The sequence below is a fragment of the Rhinoderma darwinii genome, chromosome 5, assembly GCF_050947455.1.
Source record: "Rhinoderma darwinii isolate aRhiDar2 chromosome 5, aRhiDar2.hap1, whole genome shotgun sequence".
Classification (NCBI taxonomy): Eukaryota; Metazoa; Chordata; class Amphibia; order Anura; family Rhinodermatidae; genus Rhinoderma; species Rhinoderma darwinii.
The window spans coordinates 213,749,571-213,764,198 of NC_134691.1; the positions used below are offsets into that span (position 1 = coordinate 213,749,571).

A 14,628-nucleotide genomic window follows, 5' to 3' on the forward strand; every position below is an offset into this window, starting at 1 on the left:
TTTTCTAAAATCACATAGTTTATTGAGAGTTTAAAAGCGTAAGGTGAGGATAAAACAATGTTGAACCACCCAAACCTTCGCATTAAAAACCCTGTATTAAAACGTAAAAAATAGGACCAATAATGTTCTTTAAAAAGGGAATTAAAACAGAAACTGAAGAACTTGATTAAAAGAAACCTGTTAAAATTCGGAAAATCTTTGCCACCCTTCGGTTTGGATTTCATCACAATCTCTCTTTTAAGTTTCTCCATTCTGGAACTCCAAAAGAAGGTAAAACATGCTTTAGTAATTTTTTGCAATAAAACCGTGGGGGGAGGGAAAACCATACTGAGATATAAAAGCAGGGGTAAAATGACCATTTTAATAATTAAAACTTTTCCCTCCATGGTAAGTTTTCTCATGTTCCACATACATATTTTTTGATTTACCTTCTGCGCCACCATGTCCCAACTGATAAAACCATTATCACACTCACTGAAGGAGACACCTAAAATCGTAATATTATCTGACACAGGGACGGGTATGTCTCTAAAAGCCATGCTTCCTATATTTAAAATATTACTTTTGTCGAAGTTCACCTTAAAACCGGAAGCACAGCAATAAAACTCAATTTGTCTGAGGGTTCTCTGAAGCGACAGGGTGTCCCTGCAAAAAACCGCTACATCGTCCATGTACCCCACTGCTTTAGCCTCTACGCCGCCACCCCCGGGCAGGGGGACTCCACGTATTAACTTATCGCGGCGAATTGTACACAGTAGAGGCTCTAATGCGCAAATAAAAAGCAGTGGGGACAAGGGACACCCCTGCTTCACCCCTGAGTCTAAAATCACGTCCTGTGTCTTAAAACCATTCACTAAAATTTTGCTTGTGCAATCTTTATAAAAGGCTTTAAGTGATAATAAAAATCCTTCAGGTATACCCATACGCTCTAAAACCTTAAAAAGATAAAAATGAGAGACACGGTCGAACGCCTTCTCGAAGTCTATAGATAAAATGGCTAATTTACCTCTTCTAGACCTCGTGTCCTCAATCACATCTTTTACCAGGTTAAGATTATCCCAGATGCTGCGGCCTGGCACCCCACACACCTGGTTAGAGTGTACAATGTGGGGTATTATGGCTTTTAATCTATTTGCGCACACTTTTGCCATTATTTTATAGTCGCTATTCAGAAGGGTTATTGGTCTCCAGTTCTTCAAAACTGCGATGTCACCTTTCTTATGTAGCAGGGAGACCTCACCCTTCCGCCAGGACTTAGGCAGCATCTTGGAATTAAAAACTTCATAAAAAAGGCTAAAAAGATCCTCTTTTAAAATGTCATAAAATTTGACATAAAACTCACTGGGTATACCGTCCGGTCCGGGAACTTTTCCGGCTTTAAAACTCTTTACCGTTTCTAAAACCTCCTGCTCCGTCAGCTCCTGTAATAAAAAATTCTGGGAGACAGGGTCTAAAACAGTAGTAATCTCCTTCAGTGAGTCACGCATAAAATTATGATCCACAGTTTTAACACTAAAAAGGTCAGCATAAAACTCATGAACTTTACTTAAAATACCCTGTACATCTGACACACCTTCAATATTTTTAATAATAGCCTTTTTATTGTTAATTTTTTTAAAAAAGTACCTGGAGCAGGTCTCATTCTCCTCCACATGCTGAATTTTGGAACGAAAAATGATTTCTTTGCCTTTCTGCTCCAGGCACTGAGCTATTTCTTTTTTTAAATTAGTGATGTCAGTTTTAACGTCAATTTCATTATCTCTCATCTTGTACAGGGTCTGCAGACGGGTGCTGAGAATTTTAAAAAAAGCATGTTTTTCTCTGGCTTTCGCCACGCTCTTTTTAATAAAAAATTCCTTTATTCTTTTTTTCATTTTCTCCCACCATGCACTGATGGGAGTACGCATGTCTCTCCCCCGCCTGCATTTTTGGTAAAATTCAATAAAATCAGTAAAAACCTGTGGATCATCTAAAAGGGAAACATTTAACTTCCAGGACTTCTTACACACCGGTTTATTAAAATCACGCTTTACATAAAATGATAAAAGCTTGTGATCTGAGAAAACATTAGTTAAAACTTCACAATTAAAAGGCAGTACATTCTCATTACAAAAAATAAAATCTATCCTGGAGCTACAGGTGGCGTTGCTCCAGGTAACGCCGGCTTCCTCTGGGCTGCTCCTATTACATTCTTTGTACAAATCTGTTAATTTAAAATCATTTACAATATCTTTGAGCAGTCCAGAGGTCTTATCGTAATTCCTACTTGTAGTACTGGTAAGCCGGCGTTCCCCCCTCAGGATACAGTTAAAATCACCTGCGAGGATAAAAGGCTCAGTTGTATTAATAAAAAGAGGTAACATTTCTAGCATCTCTGCTCTCTCATTTTTGTCAGGTGAGCCGTAAAAATTTAAAAACTGCCATTTTACGCCGTCAATAAAAGCTTTAACCAATAAAATACGTCCTGGAAGAATCTCTTGAATAAAATCAATAAAAACGTTTCCCTTAAAAAGAATGGCGACCCCTGCTGATCTGGACTCGTTAGATCCAGACCAGACTGATGGACCATACTTCCAATCCTCTTTGTATTTATGGTACTTCATTGCATGGGGAATGCCGCACTCCTGCAGGAAAAAAACAGAGGCTGCCAGGCCAGATAAAAAACTGAAGAGAGCAACCCTTCTGACTTTGGACTTGGCGCCCCTCACGTTGAGGGAGATCCCCTTTATTTCAGACATCGTGGAGTTTTAATTGTGTTAGTCTTGATTTTAAAAAATAAATAATCGTGTTACTTAAAATCAGACTTGGCCTCCACCAGCAATACCAGAAATCTCGCTTGAACTCATCTCCCCGCCCTCGTCTGACTCTAGCGAGAAAGGGGATGATTCAGGAGAGGAACTACCTTCCGTGAGCGTCGAGCCAACAGCCCTCATCTCGTATACAGGGAGTCCAGATTCACACAGCCTTACCTGGGTCTCTAACGGCTGACCATATAGGTCTGTATCGGGTGGGTCCCCCAAGGGCCCCGCCGCTCCCCCCTGAGGCCGTGCAGGCCGTGCAGGCCGTTCTAGAGGGGGAGGTTGCGCACATGGCGGGGTGTCGGTTGGCTCGGGGGGAACAGTGCCCACCCTCCTCACCAGTAACGACGAGGGGGCGGTCCTAGGAGGAGCCTCACTTTGCTTTACGGACGTATCCATTTGCTCCTCCCCTGTCACCCCCCTACCGGCACGCTCCTGTTTACCCTTTTTACGGGGACCCACTTTCAGCCAACCTTCCTCTTCAGACTCCGTATCTAGAGACCCAGGATTGGGAGCAGGCCCGGCATCCACTGAGCAACCAGCACTCTGGGATGCCTCAGTTATCTCACTGGCCTGCCCCTTCTCAGCCTTACGTTTGGCTTGGCGTTTTTCCTTCGCACTGGACTCCCTTCTCTCCTCTGAGGCTGTTGGCTGTGAGGTACCTGCTTTGGCTCCAACAGACCGTACCCTTGAAGCCCAGGTACCCCGCTGCTCCTTTGCAGCACTGGCTTGTTCCTCTCCCTGAGGGCGGGGCTGGTCCGCTGGTGGAGCACGTGGGGGCGCCCCAGGTTGCTCTTCTTCTCCGCTTCGGTACCTATGAGGACAAGAAAAATACAAGTGACCAGTTTTTTGACAAAAGTTGCATTTTTTTTCTTCTGTGCACTCCCTTATATTGTGCTCTTTGCTTCCACAGTTTCTGCAGGTGACATCGCAGTTAAAACTGGTATGTCCATAGGTACCACAAGCCCTGCAGAAGTTTGGCATCCCTGAGAAGTAGAGGTCGCCATTCACATTTCCAATTTTAAAACGAGCCGGTGGTAATCTCGTTTCTTGGGTGGAGGGGTCCTTAATCAGCGTAACTAAAAACTTCCATTTGGCGGTCCACACTCCACACTCGTTCATCACTTTCCCCAGGAGTTTGACATTTTTGAAGTAGGCAGCTAGAAATGCTGCCACTTCCATATCTCTCACATATGGGGAATACATTTTAATCACCACGAGTTTGGTTATTTCAAATTCATGCTCTACTACCTTGACTCCCGCTGCTACGAGTTCACCTTGTTTCCTCTCAGCTCGGTCCATAGCATCACGGAGTATTCCTTCTCCCATGAAGGTGACATCGTAGATTCCTCGCTTCGGGTAGTCCTGGATAGCCAAGAGCTCGTTCTTGTGGACCGCCAGCAGATCTTCCAAAATGGCGTGGACTAAAAATTTAATACCACGGGGACCGCCTCCACCCTCTGCCACGATAAATCGTGCAGAATTCTTAAGCCGGGCGTACACCGGCACCGCATCGGGTTCGCCTGCCATTAGCGTGGCCAGGTCGAACCGCACAGCTTTCGCTGCGCCCCTTGTCTTACGGAGACCAAGGGGCTGGGGGGGATCGCAACTCGTTGCTCAGGACTAAGCCTCTCTCCCAAATAGCAGCACGGGGGTGAAGTCCAGGCGAACCTGGACGATCCCCCGAGGCCGAGAGAGAGGGTACCTGAGCACCTTCTGACCAAAAACCTCCTGTATAAATACACTTGGTCTTAGCCAAAAGGCCGAGAAGCGATAACCCGAATGGGCCGGCCGTTGACCGAGCCTGCCTAATACTGCTGTTCACCCCTTGCAGCGATTGATTCAGCCTACTCCTAGGCAATTCCATGGGGCCCTGCAGGCTCACACACATTTACAGCTACTAAGCGGGAGGGAGGTGAATAAAGGCCGGAGAGGAAGCCAGACAGGATTTGCTTCTTTTGCTTGCACCACAATGCAGTGCTGAAAGAGGAGGAATCTACATAAAAACGCCTTCCTGGCAACGCCCAAATGCCCTCCTGCCATGCAGATAAACACTGGCAGCGGCAGCAAGTGCATGCCCACAGCCACCCCTTGTTCCTTCACACCTTGTATCAGCTGTAATCCAGTCCAGTCCAGTCCAGTGCTGCCTGCTGAGCAGCACTGACCAACACTGCCTGGGCCCAGGCTTTTATCTCTGAGGCCCCATTATGATGTCAGAAAGCTGGCTCTGGAATCCTGAGGGCTCCACTATGACACGTGCAAAGTTCCGTCTGAACTTTATATAAGACGGTGCGGCTCAGTCAGTCACTCAGTGTTGCCTGAGAGGGCAACACTGCAACAGCCGGCCGCCAGGCTGTCTTTTTTTTGCACAGCTAGTTGCCTCCAGGAGGCCACAAGAGGGAGACAAGGGACTGCAAAATGGAAAATAGGCATCCACCAACTTTACAGACAACTTCTCCTTGCTCCTACAACCTCCATCCTTGCACAGTTTGTTATTCTTCCAGGTAACAAAGTAACAAATCCAAATTGCTGCTCTCTTTGTAGGCAAGCAAGGCTTTGTTGCAACTGCAATTCTTACTTCTTCTTGAAATGTAGGGACGACAGTACATTCCATCACATCCATCTAGTGTACACAGGTAGGTCCATTGTGGCGGGTAGGCGGCTGGCTGCTTTAATGGCTGTTTGCTGTTCCCCTACTCCACTCCACTCCACTATTTGACTGTGGTGCTGCATCAATCAGTGGCTGGCTCAGGTGCAGCTCTTTAACTTACCTAGGAGGGAGGGAGGGCGGAGAGAAGACAAGGAAGGTGAATGAGCTGTTCCAATGTGAAATGCCGGAAACACAGAAGACACACACACACACAACAAGAGGTGGCAATGTATTCATTAATTGCATTTAATAAATGAGCTCATTATCACACATGACTGTACAAATGCATTGTCCAACAGGTGTTGAAATAATGGGATTAAAAGGGGAGATCCCATCAGAAAGACAAAAACAATAGCAAACACAAATAGCACTTTTGGAATCTGATTTTAGTCAACACATAAGGGAAGGGTGCACCGGTCCTGGAAATACTGCAATACCAGGTCAATGCGTGGAGTGGACAGAGCAAGCTCTATTTCCATCTCCCTGTTCTAAAAATCCATTTAATATATGGTCCCCAGATAGGGGACGTATCAGATATTAAACTGATAAGAACAGATTTTTTTTTTTTTTTTTTTAAAAGCCCGAGTCGTGCTTTCTATCACCCAAGTGCATAAAAAGTGCAGAGGTGCCACACAAAAAGTGCACAAGGATGCGGTCTATCGCAGCCCTTCTCTTAAAAGAGAGAGGCCCCGCATAACCATTCCCTGACCCTCCAAACCATAGGCCTAGAGGATCAAGGATCGATGGTCCCCCCTCGCCGAAGCTTAGGGAGACCCAAACACACTCCTAGGCTTCTACCTGGGCTGCCACCCCAGTGTCCACCTAGGAGCCTGCATCCTAGTTGCACCTCCCCTCCGAAGAAGGGAGGCCGGGTTGCAGGGGAAAAAGGAACCAGAAGGCCACACATTTTCCCCCTAGACCTCAGGAGGGTCCCAAAAGGGCACCGCATCCCAAAATCCTTGTGACAAACGTGACAAACACACAGTGAAAAACAAAATTAAATAAGTGGATGTGCGCTGTGATACAGCCTGGACATCCGCCAGGTATAAAAAAAAACCTCATCTCCCAGCCAGAAGGCCGGGAGAATAAAGGTGTGTGCTCATATAGCGTGAAAGAGAGTGCGTGCAAGTGTGCCTTCACTCAGTGGGATCCCACCCCCAGTGAGTTAGGGCACCCCAGGGTCACCAGCCCTGGGGCACATAGCAACTCGGGCTTCCAAACTACCCGGCCTAATGACCTCGATCCGGCGGTCGCCTGGTCACCTACAAATGGTACCTTTAAACCAAATGCGTACACCAGAGCGATGACCGTTGTGGTTCCCTGCCCTCACCTCGGCGTTCTGTCATCCCCCTACGATGGCCCACGTACCACCGGCAGGGATGATTACTAACCTCAGCTTGAGCAGGTACTACACTTGATCTTAGCCAAAAGGCCGAGAAGCGATAACCCGAATGGGCCGGGCGTTGACCGAGCCTGCCTAATACTGCTGTTCACCCCTTGCAGCGATTGATTCAGCCTACTCCTAGGCAATTCCATGGGGCCCTGCAGGCTCACACACATTTACAGCTACTAAGCGGGAGGGAGGTGAATAAAGGCCGGAGAGGAAGCCAGACAGGATTTGCTTCTTTTGCTTGCACCACAATGCAGTGCTGAAAGAGGAGGAATCTACATAAAAACGCCTTCCTGGCAACGCCCAAATGCCCTCCTGCCATGCAGATAAACACTGGCAGCGGCAGCAAGTGCATGCCCACAGCCACCCCTTGTTCCTTCACACCTTGTATCAGCTGTAATCCAGTCCAGTCCAGTCCAGTGCTGCCTGCTGAGCAGCACTGACCAACACTGCCTGGGCCCAGGCTTTTATCTCTGAGGCCCCATTATGATGTCAGAAAGCTGGCTCTGGAATCCTGAGGGCTCCACTATGACACGTGCAAAGTTCCGTCTGAACTTTATATAAGACGGTGCGGCTCAGTCAGTCACTCAGTGTTGCCTGAGAGGGCAACACTGCAACAGCCGGCCGCCAGGCTGTCTTTTTTTTGCACAGCTAGTTGCCTCCAGGAGGCCACAAGAGGGAGACAAGGGACTGCAAAATGGAAAATAGGCATCCACCAACTTTACAGACAACTTCTCCTTGCTCCTACAACCTCCATCCTTGCACAGTTTGTTATTCTTCCAGGTAACAAAGTAACAAATCCAAATTGCTGCTCTCTTTGTAGGCAAGCAAGGCTTTGTTGCAACTGCAATTCTTACTTCTTCTTGAAATGTAGGGACGACAGTACATTCCATCACATCCATCTAGTGTACACAGGTAGGTCCATTGTGGCGGGTAGGCGGCTGGCTGCTTTAATGGCTGTTTGCTGTTCCCCTACTCCACTCCACTCCACTATTTGACTGTGGTGCTGCATCAATCAGTGGCTGGCTCAGGTGCAGCTCTTTAACTTACCTAGGAGGGAGGGAGGGCGGAGAGAAGACAAGGAAGGTGAATGAGCTGTTCCAATGTGAAATGCCGGAAACACAGAAACACAGAAGACACACACACACACAACAAGAGGTGGCAATGTATTCATTAATTGCATTTAATAAATGAGCTCATTATCACACATGACTGTACAAATGCATTGTCCAACAGGTGTTGAAATAATGGGATTAAAAGGGGAGATCCCATCAGAAAGACAAAAACAATAGCAAACACAAATAGCACTTTTGGAATCTGATTTTAGTCAACACATAAGGGAAGGGTGCACCGGTCCTGGAAATACTGCAATACCAGGTCAATGCGTGGAGTGGACAGAGCAAGCTCTATTTCCATCTCCCTGTTCTAAAAATCCATTTAATATATGGTCCCCAGATAGGGGACGTATCAGATATTAAACTGATAAGAACAGATTTTTTTTTTTTTTTTTTTTTTTTTTTTTTTTTTTTTTTTTTCCATTCAGTTTAACTTAAAGCAACAGTACACAAACCATTTTGCATTTTAAGGCATAAGTTGCCTTAGTCGTACATCATCATGGCTATTTTATTCCAAACAATAATAATCAAGACACAGAAAGGATTGTGAAGAACAAAAATAAAACAGGAATAAATCTTATCAATTAGCTATATTTCACCAACCTTCTCCACTTCTTAAATTTCCATATCCCCTCTGCGTCTATACCACCACCGCACTGACTATCCCAACGATAGACTACGTATAGTCTTGACAAAACCATCCTCACACACTCACCAATGGGTACCCACTTATGTTTGAAAACACCTAAATTACGTACATCCCATAAGCTTTCCATTATACACGCCATAATCAACCATAAGATCCTATCACTTACTCTGTTACAAGCCCCTATAGCAAACATCGCAACCTTCCAATCCACAAACTTCACCCCAGCTAACTCCTTACAGACGCCACCCATCCTCCTCCATACCTCATACGAATAATTGCAGTCCCAAAAAAGATGCCTAACAGTCTCCCGTGAATTACACCCACCCCTTGGACACACCTCAAATCTAACTAGCATTCTCCTCCTCTGCACATCTCTAACAGGCAATATATCATGCAACGCCATCCACACTATGTCCTTTTGTCTATTGGACATACCTCTCACGCCTAACTTCTTCCAAGTATCCACAACATCCTCTCCTCGCAAACCCACAATGTTACACACAACCTCATTCACACACAATCTTTTTAGCACAGCCTTCTTATCCAGAAACCCACCCATAGGCACTGCAATCAAATCATATTTCCTAATGAACCTTTCAATCACAACATACCATACCGGACATACATAAGCAACAGGCACAGTAGCATCTCTCTTAAACCAATTTAACCCATAAAGCATCCAACCGGCCATATACCTTACCATATACGCACTCTTATTTCCTTTCCCCAAGAGCCCCACCACTGTTTTAATATAATTTAACCCAAGAAAGACCTCCACATTCGGAAAACCCAAACCTCCATTCTCACAAGACTTATAAACATACTCACGCTTCAACTTTTCCATTTGACTTCCCCACAGAAAGGTAAACACCATTTTCTCTGACTTTTTGATTTTCCTACTAGCGGAGGGAAAAATACTAGCCACAAAAACCAAAATAGGCAAAATCACTGTCTTAATTATCAACACCTTCCCTGATAAAGTCAGGTCTCTAAGTCTCCAAAAATTCAATTTCTTCTCAATCCTCTTGCCACATTCATCCCAACTCTCATTCCCTCTCAAGTCCTCATTAAACTGTATCCCCAACACTTTTACTGCACCCACTTCATTCCTCACTCCCTCCATACTTACCCTCCTATCCCCAAAGCACTTAAAGACACACTTATCCCAATTCACCTTAAAAGCTGATGCCCCACAAAAAAAATCCAACCATAATTTTGCTCTATTCAACCCAGCCATACAATCACTCATAACCACAACATCATCCATATAACCCAGAATTTTAACGTATTTACCTCCACTCCCGGGGATCAAAAAACCTTTCACCACTTTATCTTTTCTTACCAAACACATCAAACTTTCGATCACACAAATAAACAAAACTGGGGACATAGGACACCCCTGTCTTACCCCAGATCTCACACATACTTTTGAACTTAAATTACCATTCACCAACACTTCACTTGACACATCCCTATACAAACACTTCACACCTTCCAAAAACCTCACTGGGAAGCCCATCCTAACAAGTACAGCAAACATAAACACATGCGACACTCTATCAAACGCCTTTTCGAAATCTAACGCAAGCATCATACACTTCTGTTTCCTACTCATACAGTCCCCAATCAAATCTCTCAGCAAAACCAAATTATCAGACATACTCCTACCTGGCACAGCACAGACTTGGTCTTCACCCACAACCTTTCCTACCACCTCACGCATACGATTAGCCAAAATTTTACTAAAACATTTATAATCCACATTCAGCAGTGAAATCGGTCTCCAATTACCCAAACACTTCTTATCCCCTTTCTTATAAATCAAAACAATCACACCCTCTTTCATAGACTCACACAAAACCCCCTTATCCCATATAAACTTACATACTTCCACCAAATCCAACCCTATTATCTCCCAGGCCTTCACATAAAATTCCACAGGAATACCATCTTTACCAGGTGTTTTATTTTTCCCCGCACTCATTATCACTTTCTTTACTTCTTCAGACGTTACATCCTCATTCAACCCCACACAATCCTCCTCTCTAAGGACATTTTCCAAACCATTCAAAACTTCATCCATCAACCCGATATCAATCCACTTTTTGCCATATAGTTCTGAATAAAACGATTCCACCACTTTTAACACATCCATACCCACTATACGCTCCCCCTTCGCATTAACAATTTCATCCATATCATCTTTCTTCCCACACATTTTCTTGAAAAAAAACCTTGTGCATTTTTCATTTTTATCTAAGTACTCCACTTTAGACCTAAAAATAATCTCCTTTCCCTTTCTTTCCAAAACTTGCTTTAACTCGTTCCTTGCCTCCTCTAGCAAATCACTCAAATCAATTCCCTTCTCACCCATCTTCCGCAACCATTCTATCCTAATATTCAATTCCTTATACTGGTTACGTTTCCTAGCAGCCTGCTTGTATCCCCATCTCACAAAAAATTTTTTAATCTGCCCTTTCATCCAATCCCACCATTTAAGCACATCCACAAAACTATCTTTTTCTCCCTTCCACACATCATACTTTCGTTTGAACTCATCCATCACTTCAACATCCTCCAATAATCTAGTATTCAACTTCCACACCCCTTTCCCAAAACAAAGTTTACTACTTACCTCCACCCATACCCGTAAACATACATGGTCTGAAAAAGGTACCTCATTCTGAACCATCTTATTACACACTAAACCCTTAGATATGCAAATACGATCAATTCTTGACTCAATACCCCCTCTATCTGATTTATATGTTGGCGGTGGTGGTTTACCCAATGACAATTCGGCTGCATCTATAAAAGAAAAATCAGATATAAGTTGGTTAAGCTTTTTCCCAGTTACATCCAGACCATCCCCATCAAAAGAACAATTAAAGTCTCCCAAAAAAAAGGTAGGAATCCTTCCAGGTAAGAACAAACTTAGCTTTTCCAACAACGCCAGCCTTTTTGCTCTATCTATAGGACAATAAGTATTCACCACCCTAACCCTAACTCCCCTGCAACATACCACTGCAATTACACATCTACCTGTTTCCACCACTGTATAACTCTCCAGATCCATACCCATATTTCCTAATAGGATCCCCACCCCATCATTCTTATTGGAAGTAGATCCTGACCAGACATACTGCCCATATGGCCAATCCCCCTCCCCCAGTGACTCAGATATACCACACTCTTGCAGGCATATGATCTCTGCCCCAAGATTCCTAACATAGTCCAGCACAACAGCACGTCTAGGCTTTGATGTAATTTGCCTGACATTCAAGGATAAGACATTAAGTGTAATTTTGGGGTCCATATTTTGATCTTTTTCCGTAGATATCCACCAATACCCCACTGTTTAATCAGCCTACACCTCCTGGTGGCTGACAACCGGACACAAAGATAGCTTTGTCCACGTCTTCTCCTAAAAAAGGAAAGTCCTCAGGAAAATGAGAAATGGGGTAGACTCCCCTATCCGGGCTCACTCCATCTTCACTCAGAGGAGACAACATGGTGCGAAGTCTCTTAGAAGATGAACCTCCTTCCTCCTCCTCAGAAGGCCTCACAAGTGCAGTTGAAAAGTCCCCTTGACCACCTTCACCTTGTTGGTCCACCAGAATTCCTTCCCAGGAAAAGACAGGTGATTTGGATAAAGAACCATCCACCTCCCCATCACCTCTTAACCCAGTCAGGTCATCAGAGGGGTGAGGCAGGTCTTTCTCAACAGGTGCTACCTCCATTTCATCAGCCAGCGTATTTCCAGACCGATTTAACTCAGGGAGAGTCCCATCAGACACCTGGGCAGGCACTGACTCCTCAGTTCCCGGGGCAGCTGGGCTCTGAATCACATTAGACCTCATACTGCCAGGTTCACCTGCAACTACTTCCGCCAGAGTCCTAACCCTTCTGTTTTTAGCACGCTCTGGACAGTCTTTAAAGGCATGACCCACAATGCTGCACATGTTACACACAATTGGGTTTTTGCAATCCTTGGCCAGGTGACCGTCCTGATTACATTTGTTACATGTAACACCTTCTTGCGTACAATCTTCATGAACATGGCCATATCTTTTACATTTCCTGCAAAACACAGGAGGCTGGGGAAAAAATAAGTAGCCTTTGTCCCGGCCGATGGCAAAATTCCTAGGAGGGTATTTCACACCCAGAGGCCCTGAAGGATCCTCCTCAAATCTCACAAAGAATTTATGCTTCCCTGTCCAGAGGGATTCAGCATTTAACACCTGGTGAGAATAGCTGACGTAAGAGCAGTACTTCTTTAAGAAGGAAGTAATATCATCCACCATCACATAAGGATTGTACATCAAAACAACCAGTGGAACATCGTTGTTATATAAAACGGTGAAGATAAGTCCATCCAACCCAGGGTTTTGCAAGTTAGCATTAATTGCGGCATACAAGTTGTAACAAGCATTCAAACTTTTAAGAACCAAAGTGAAGCGATTACCTCTGGGATCTTGAAGACAAAGGATGTCGTTCCTACTCACGTTGAGGGTCTTGAAAATGACTTCATTCACCAGGTGTTTCAATGAAAAAAGGTCCTTCTTGTTCAAGGGTACGTCAATGCCAAATCCATTCTTGATCCGGGTTTCCCCGATCCCAGCGTATCGAAGCCTAGCTCCCATGATCGCTCGACAGTTGATCACCCAGCCTACCCCCTTATAGCAGCAGTTGGCTTAAGCCACCGAAGTGGCGATGCCAAAAGGCCAAGGGCATGACATGCTGACCTCCTCTTGACACGGGATCGTGCCAAAAGGCCGAGAAGCGATAACCCGAATGGGCCGGGCGTTGACCGAGCCTGCCTAATACTGCTGTTCACCCCTTGCAGCGATTGATTCAGCCTACTCCTAGGCAATTCCATGGGGCCCTGCTGGCTCACACACATTTACAGCTACTAAGCGGGAGGGAGGTGAATAAAGGCCGGAGAGGAAGCCAGACAGGATTTGCTTCTTTTGCTTGCACCACAATGCAGTGCTGAAAGAGGAGGAATCTACATAAAAACGCCTTCCTGGCAACGCCCAAATGCCCTCCTGCCATGCAGATAAACACTGGCAGCGGCAGCAAGTGCATGCCCACAGCCACCCCTTGTTCCTTCACACCTTGTATCAGCTGTAATCCAGTCCAGTCCAGTCCAGTGCTGCCTGCTGAGCAGCACTGACCAACACTGCCTGGGCCCAGGCTTTTATCTCTGAGGCCCCATTATGATGTCAGAAAGCTGGCTCTGGAATCCTGAGGGCTCCACTATGACACGTGCAAAGTTCCGTCTGAACTTTATATAAGACGGTGCGGCTCAGTCAGTCACTCAGTGTTGCCTGAGAGGGCAACACTGCAACAGCCGGCCGCCAGGCTGTCTTTTTTTTGCACAGCTAGTTGCCTCCAGGAGGCCACAAGAGGGAGACAAGGGACTGCAAAATGGAAAATAGGCATCCACCAACTTTACAGACAACTTCTCCTTGCTCCTACAACCTCCATCCTTGCACAGTTTGTTATTCTTCCAGGTAACAAAGTAACAAATCCAAATTGCTGCTCTCTTTGTAGGCAAGCAAGGCTTTGTTGCAACTGCAATTCTTACTTCTTCTTGAAATGTAGGGACGACAGTACATTCCATCACATCCATCTAGTGTACACAGGTAGGTCCATTGTGGCGGGTAGGCGGCTGGCTGCTTTAATGGCTGTTTGCTGTTCCCCTACTCCACTCCACTCCACTATTTGACTGTGGTGCTGCATCAATCAGTGGCTGGCTCAGGTGCAGCTCTTTAACTTACCTAGGAGGGAGGGAGGGCGGAGAGAAGACAAGGAAGGTGAATGAGCTGTTCCAATGTGAAATGCCGGAAACACAGAAACACAGAAGACACACACACACACAACAAGAGGTGGCAATGTATTCATTAATTGCATTTAATAAATGAGCTCATTATCACACATGACTGTACAAATGCATTGTCCAACAGGTGTTGAAATAATGGGATTAAAAGGGGAGATCCCATCAGAAAGACAAAAACAATAGC

The 14,628-nt window shown here is 45.3% G+C and overlaps 3 pseudogenes; all 3 read right to left on the reverse strand.

Annotated features, from left to right (window-relative positions):
- Positions 1 to 5,851: 5,851 nt before the first annotated feature.
- Positions 5,852 to 6,032, reverse strand: LOC142654054 (U2 spliceosomal RNA; annotated as a pseudogene).
- A 790-nt stretch (positions 6,033 to 6,822) lies between these two features.
- LOC142654677 (U2 spliceosomal RNA) lies at positions 6,823 to 6,892 on the reverse strand (annotated as a pseudogene).
- A 1,286-nt stretch (positions 6,893 to 8,178) lies between these two features.
- On the reverse strand, positions 8,179 to 8,397 carry LOC142654351 (U2 spliceosomal RNA; annotated as a pseudogene).
- Between the last annotated feature and the right edge of the window lie 6,231 nt (positions 8,398 to 14,628).